We start from the raw sequence: 7,013 nt of genomic DNA on the forward strand, positions 1-7,013 counted from the left end.
TTTTGCTATCTCTGCCAATTTGATCCACTCTGACTCTTGTAAGTTCTATGGCCCTCACACCGAGACTCAGTTTCCTCATCTGTACAGACCTTGACCATGAAAGACACATAAAGAAACACAGATACATCACACAGGCTTCTGGCTGTGCCTCTGAAAGGCACTGAAGTCACAGACACACAATTAAAACCCAAGGCAAGTAAGAATGAAAACCCCAGAATACCATAGCCGAGCCCCTATAAACTTCTCCAGGACATACCTGCCAGCTACTTGGGACTTAAATAAATAAATAAGCTATGAGTGGAGCCCATGACATTCATCTCCAGTAAACAGCCCCAACCGGATTCTTCCACTATGATGTTCATTGTTAACAACAGGTAAGATTGCCCCTGCCCCTGAACACAAAACAGAGTTAATCTTTATGGAAATGTTCTCCTACCTTGGCCTAGGAAATTCCTCAGAGCTAAGGCAGTATGAACCCAGGAACCCAGGATAAAAAAAAATAAAACACAACGTATATAACCATTGTAATACTTTGATTCTGGACATGCTTTCCCCTGAGATATTCAGTGCCAACAGTCTGTAATTAGACTTAGTATATTTCTCCTGAAGTCTTTCTGTGCAGAACTAAAAACAGAGAGGGATTAGCACACTGTAAACAAATGTGGTCAGTCACATTCCTAGCTGGTCTCAGTTCCAGCTGAATGGATTCTAGTGACTCCTGGGTGAATTTTAATGTCTTGCTACAGCTGCCTGGAAGAAAAAAATGCTCCTGCCTTCACTTTCCTGACATCAACCTGGATTTTATTTCTTTTCAAAGGCATTTTAGCATTAATGCCAAATACTGCAGTGTCTTTCACACAGAGAAAGAATCCATCCATCCATCCATCCATCTACCCATCCATCCATCCATCCACCCACCCACCCAACCACCCATCCATCTATCCACCCACCCACCCATCCATCCACCCATCCATCCATCCATTCATCCACCCATCCATCCATCCATCCATCCATCCATCCATCCATCCATCCATCCATCCATCCATCCATCTATCCATCCATCCACCCATTCATCTCTCTTTCCATTCATTCATCCATATGCCAGGTAAGATCTCCCAAATGCAGGAATAGATCATACCTTCCCTGTGTTAGAAAAAAGAATATTAGAGCTAGAAAGGATCCTACCACATGGTGTCAGATTTGGAAGGGGCCTCAGCAGACCAGGATGGGAGGGGCAGAGGCACATAGAATGTCAGAGCCAAGAGGAGCCTTCAAACATGAAATATCAGGAATGGAGTGCACCTGGGAGCAGACTTTCAGCTCTGGGAGAGACCTTCAAAGCCAGAATTCCTCACCAGCTTTAATGAATTCTGGCCACTAGTGTTCCTGAAATGATTCTTATGGGACTGAGCCACACGTCTGCATTCATCCATACTAAACTACTTCACATTTCTGTCTTTTTACAATCTAATTGATCACACATTTCTTTAATGAAATCTTTTCTACCACCTCTCTTTCCTTTTGGGCCTGGAATCAGGAATATTTGAGTTCAAATCCAGCCTCAGATACCCACTAACTGTGTGACCCTGGGCATGTCCGTCTGTCTCTATCTACCTCAGTCTCCTCATCTGTAAAATGGGGTAATAACAACACTGACCTTCCAGGCTTGTTGTAAGGATCAAATGAAAGTATATGTGTAAAGAGTTTGACATAGTGCCTGGAACATAGTAGGTACTGGAACATATTAGGTACTGTATGTCTATTCCTTTCTTCTTATTCCCTTCTTCTTCCCCTCTGTAGTTCTTGGATGAAAATGTGTTGCAATCTACCCCGACAACGAGCCTTGACACTGATTTGGGTACCACCCTCAATGTTTTGTCTTTGAAAATTGTGGTATTTCATACTTTGAGCCTTAAGGAAACACCCAAGAGGCCCTGCTGTTGAAGAGATGAGTCTCTGGATCTGGAGAAAGTTGGGGTGACTTACAGGCACTGGGCAATTTTCCAGAAGCAATTCAGCCTGGTCACTTCCTGGTTGTCTTGGGCCCCCCTTGCTGTCTCTGTGTAGCGTCTGTCCCAGGCTCTGCACACTAAACTCCCCATGTCCTCAGTGATGCTCCTCCCTCTCCACTCTCCAGCTAAGCTCTCCCTTCCTGTTCCACGTGACTGTGCTTTTCTGGGCCCCATCATTGCCAGCAGCCAGCAATGCTCTTTGGGACTGTCTGCACTCTCCCCACTCCTCCAGTCATTCTGAAAGGCTCGCTGTGCTTGGAGTCAGACATCATGGGTTTGAACCCTAACTCAACCACCGGCAATCTGTTTGTCTTTGGGCAAATCCCTTCTCTGAACTTCCTTTGCCAAGCATGTAACATGAAGGGACAGAGCTGTACCTATGTTCAAATCCAGCCTTTGATACTTACTATCTGTATGACCCTGGGCATGTCACTTAGCCTCTGTTTGCCTCAGTTTCCTCATCTGTAAAATAGAAATAATAATAATACTTACCTCCCAGGGCTGTTGTGAGAATCAAATGAGATAATGTTTGTTATGTACTTAGCACATAGTCTGGAACATACTAGGTGCTTAATAAATGCATTTTCTTTCTTCCTCCCCTCCTTCTCTTCTTCTTTCTTTCCCTCTATCCCTCCTTCCCTCTTTCTATTCTATCTGCCTTCCTCCTTCCTTACTTTCCTCTCTTCTCTCTTCTATTCCTCTCTTCTTCCTCCCTCCATTTTCCTTCCTTCCCTCCTTTCTTATTTCCTCCCCTCTCTTCCTTCCACCCTTCCTTTCTCCCTTCCTTCTGCCCTTCCTTCCTCCTTTCCTTCCTTCCTCCTTTCTTTCCTACATTCCTCCCTCCCTCCCTTCCTTCCCTCTCCTTCCTTCCCTCTCCTTCCTTCCTTCCTTCCTTCCTTCCTTCCTTCCTTCTTTCCTTCCTTCCTTCCTTCCTTCCTTCCTTCCTTCCTTCCTTCCTTCCTTCCTTCCTTCCTTCCTTCCTTCCTTCTTTCCTTCCTTCCTTCCTTCCTTCCTTCTTTCCTTCCTTCCTTCCTTCTGTATATTGTTCTCCTGGTTCTGTTTTACTCTTCATCCATTTATTCAAATCTCCCCTTATTTTTCTGAATCCTCATTCCTCTCATCTATTGTTTCTTGCAGCACAATGATAGTCCATTTCTTTCATATACCATAATTTTTCCGTTATCGTCCAATTGATGTGGGTCTACTTTTCTCCCGATTGTTTGCCACTACCAAAATGCTGCTAAAATACTCTTGTGCAGACAGAACTTTCCCCTCTGTCTCTGCTGTCCTCTCTGTAGATGAGCACTAATGTCATGGAAGGGCCGGGGGTAGCCCATAATCACTTTTGCCCTAGGATGCAAAAACCATTCCCTCTTCTGCCATCCAGGTACTCACTCCCCTTCCCTCACAATAGCCACAGCTATCCGACAGTGTGCTCCTCAGCAATTGCCTGAGTCCTGCACTTGGAAAGCCACCTCCACCTGGTCCGTAACGCCCCCACCCCTTTCTCTCCCAACTGGGCGCTGCTGGGAAGCAGCTTTACTACTTCACTGACTGCAGCCAAGATGGATTTCTCCTGCTCCCACATGAAAATCCATCTCTCAGTCAGCCAGACTGGGTTAGACTAGACTAAACAGTGTGTCCCTTCCTTCCCCACTATAGAATGACCCCTCGGGCTCCACTGGAGCTGCTTTTTCCTCTGGGCGGCAGGAACAGAGACAACTCCACACATCCATCCCCCAGCAGCCTCCACGGGTGTCCCAGGTGTCACTGGGTAACTGTTTCATATTTGCACTCCATCTAAGGATTTAAGGGATGGAGAGGACTTGACAAGCTACCTGGAGTAGACGTGGAAGGTCAAGGCATTCTGTGTTTCTCCCCCTTTTACTTTTCAAAGGAGAAGAGCTTTCTTTGTGAACTGAGCTCCTGAGGAAGTCTCCACACAGGAAAATGCTTTCTAGCCTCCTGTATCCCCAGGGAGGGCCGCTCTCTTCTGATTTCACTACTGACTTCTTATTTCCAAATCTGAGCCTCACAATGGATTATTCAGCCCACCACAGCCCACAGAGGTGGGTTTGGCTATCCACAAGCCTCCGAGGAGGGGTCTTCATCCAGGAAAGCCATCCTGACCATTGGGCCCAATGGCATCTGGGGGCTGACAATTTTCCTCTTCAGCTTGTCAAGTATCATAAACTTTTTCATCAAACTAAACTGTCTAAAGCAGAAAAATATAGCCCCTGCCTGTCCCATCCCCCGCCCTAAGTCACCAGGGAGCCAGAGGGCTGATGCAGTTGTCAAAAAACAGGCTGCTGGTTGCACTCATCTAAGAAAGAACATCTGAGAAAGCAGCTTTCAGGCAGTGATAGATACGCTGTAGAATGGGCATGTCAGTTGGCCGACAATGTGCATGGAGCACACAATGAGCAAGCAGAACTCTCCTGATGATTCACGCAGCAGTGGCCCTGACCACCATGATTCCCTGCCCTAGGAATCATATTAGGATCCCTAATGGAGGAAGAGGATGAATGTCCCAGGGGGGCTAGCAGAAGGAACCCAGAGGAGTCCACAGGGTCATCCCACTGTCCTAGGGATTTGCCCCCTGTCCTGGGTGAGACCTTCTTGGCTGACCTACTCTCCTGAGCTAAGGTGACCATGTAACACAGGGTCAGAACGTTCAGTAAAAAGGGACCCAAGAGATCCCCTGGGCCAAGACTCTTCCTTTCACCCAATGGACCTGGAGGGAGTGAAGAGACTTGCCATAGATTGTACATAACAGAAGCAGAGTTTGAACCCAGACCCTCTGGATCCAAATCTATTTCTCTTTTTACTGGACCACATTGCTTCTCAACTATTTTTGAAACCAAGAAGTCATAAGTTCACAAATAACAAACCCAAAGATGAAAAGAATGTCAAAGGCCATCTAGTCTAATCTCTACCTTTTAAAGAAAAGAAAACTGAGACCAATGAAAGTTAAGTGACTTTCTGTAGCCCCAAGCACCCCAGAGTCCCCAGGGTGTCTGCCAACACAGGTTCTTAGGTCTGCTTTTCTAAAGGAAAGCAATTCAAAATGGGTTAACAATCTTGCTTTAACCAATCAAACACATCATTTACCTAGTACAGGAGAAAAAGCATGCCAAACTTCAGAGTATACAGACACAAGTTACAAGAAAACAGAAACATTTCAAGCAGACAGGCCTCCAACTGTCTGACCATTGCATCCATACCTAGTCACAGTTACCAGAGAGGGAAGCATCAACATCTGGGTTTTCAAAGTCAGGGGGCTCTCAACGGCTGCCCAGAGTCTCGTTTGGTCACATCACACAACACTTCTCAAAGTGAGCCCCCAAACAACGCCTCACTTCAGGGTTTAAATAGCCTTCTCCTGGCTCAGAGAATGTAACAACCCTCTTGATCCATTGCCCAAACAAAAAGTGTCTCCTGAAAAACAAGCCTCCCACCACAGGCTCCAGGTTCACTTAAGGCTATCAAATGGCCTAGGGGCAGCGAAGATCTTAAAAATTTACATCCTATAATACTTGCCCAGAGTTACATAGGGAGCAAATGAAAGAAACAGGAGTCAAACCCAGGTGCACAACTCTAAATCTAATTAACTCTCACTCCACCACACCATGGGCCTCTCTAGTCATTATTGGATCAAAAAAGGCATTTAAAGGGAGAGAGAGTTCAAGTTACAGAGCTTGAAATGAGTAAGGGGGAATTTTGCTATATGGGATACATTCAGTTGGGGCAGAGGTATTGGTGGATAAAAGGCACAAGATACCAGGAGCATCCCTCCATAGGTGATACAGTCTGTGGGTTGGAGGAGTGGAGATGGTCTGAGTTCCAAGGGGGGCCTCAAAGAAAGCGAAATCGATGTCAGCTACTTCACGGAGGAAAGGGAGACACCCTGGGGCAAAGCCCAAGTGACCTGGTGCTAGTTACACTCCTGCCAAGAGGAAAATGATTCTTGTCCTTTAGTATCAAAGAGGACCAAACAACATCACTACGTTGGGGCCAAGGCAGGGTATGTCCAACTGGGCTGATTGGACCAATGTGAGCTTGGAAGGCTCTACCACAGGGTGGGCACAAATAGTACCCATTAACATTTGGAGTAGAGATGTCTCGAAATCTGCGCATCTCACATTTCTTTGGAGCTACTAAAGTTCTGTTTCACCCATAGAGCATTGGCTTGCCGTGTTGGATGGTAAATCTTTGCCAGTGTCTCATATGTGACACAATTGATTCCATAGTTCTTCAGAGAGACCTTGAAATGGTCTCTGTCACTTCTTCCCACCGTGTGAGTACCTGCCTTGTATGAGTTCTTTGTAAAAGTCCCTCCCAGCTCTGACATTCCTTTGATAGTTCAGAAGCCACTCCAAGCTTTCAGTTTCTGTATTCAAAGGTCCTTGACAGATTTAAGATTTTATGTTCTGTGGTTCCTCCTGGACCTACAATAAATCTCTTCCTTCCAATAAGAAGGGAGACTAATGTTGAGTTTCTTCATCTTCTCTCTGTTGGTGGAGGTGCTCATAAGGCAGCTAGATGACTCGGTAGATCTCTGAACTTGGAGTCAGGAAAACCTGAGTTCAAATCCTGCCTTAAGAACTTACTAGCTGTGTAACTGTGGGTAAGTCATTTAACCTCTCTGTTCTTCAGAATTTTTAGTTGTTTTTTAGTCCTGTCTGACTCTTTGTGACCCCATTTGGGGTTTTTGTGGCAGAGATACTGGATTACTTTATAATGATGAGAAAACTGAGGTAAACAGGGTGCAGTGACTTGCCCAGGTCACACAGATAGTAGAGCTCTGAGGCAAGATTTGAACTCAAGTCTTCCAGACTCCAGGCCCAGCGATATATCCATTGTGCCACTTAGTTTCCCAATATTTAGTTTACTCATCTATAAAAGGAAGGGGTTAGACTTGACAGACTTTCCAGCTCTTAATCTAATCCTATGAATGTGGCAGGAAATTGGCCAATTAGTTAAGCCATGAACTCAAAAACC

The sequence above is a fragment of the Petaurus breviceps genome, unplaced genomic scaffold (assembly GCF_028583685.1).
Source record: "Petaurus breviceps papuanus isolate PSGF00001 unplaced genomic scaffold, PetGlider_PUasm1.0 208, whole genome shotgun sequence".
Classification (NCBI taxonomy): domain Eukaryota; kingdom Metazoa; phylum Chordata; class Mammalia; order Diprotodontia; family Petauridae; genus Petaurus; species Petaurus breviceps.